The 260-nt window shown below is 61.9% G+C and overlaps 1 protein-coding gene across 1 annotated transcript in view; it reads right to left on the bottom strand.

Moving 5' to 3' along the window:
* The window catches only part of LOC104520950 (protein SOGA1-like), a gene marked incomplete at both ends in the record, with an annotated part of 6380 nt that overhangs the window by 3319 nt on the left and 2801 nt on the right, over positions 1–260 (bottom strand).

Genomic DNA, 260 nt, shown 5'->3' with positions numbered 1-260 from the left:
GCTCCCTGATACCTGTCCTGGGGAGGAACGCTGAGCCCTGGTACCATCCTGCCCACCTCAGACCAACCCAGCAGAGGAATAAAGAGCATCTTCTGCTGCTCCACAGGCAGATTTTTCACGCCAGCTCCGTTGCTATAGAAACTCGCCTGCCGGAGCGGCTGCTAATTGAGATTCCCACAGTGCCACCCTGCCTCCCAGCCATGCCCAGCACCCAGCGCTTGGCACGTGGCAGCCCCACGGCCCCACCAGCCTGGCAGGGT

The sequence above is a fragment of the Antrostomus carolinensis genome, unplaced genomic scaffold (assembly GCF_000700745.2).
Source record: "Antrostomus carolinensis isolate BGI_N321 unplaced genomic scaffold, ASM70074v2 scaffold28462, whole genome shotgun sequence".
NCBI classification, from domain to species: domain Eukaryota; kingdom Metazoa; phylum Chordata; class Aves; order Caprimulgiformes; family Caprimulgidae; genus Antrostomus; species Antrostomus carolinensis.
Note: the sequence above shows the minus strand (reverse complement) of the source record. Positions and strands in the feature narration are given on the sequence as shown.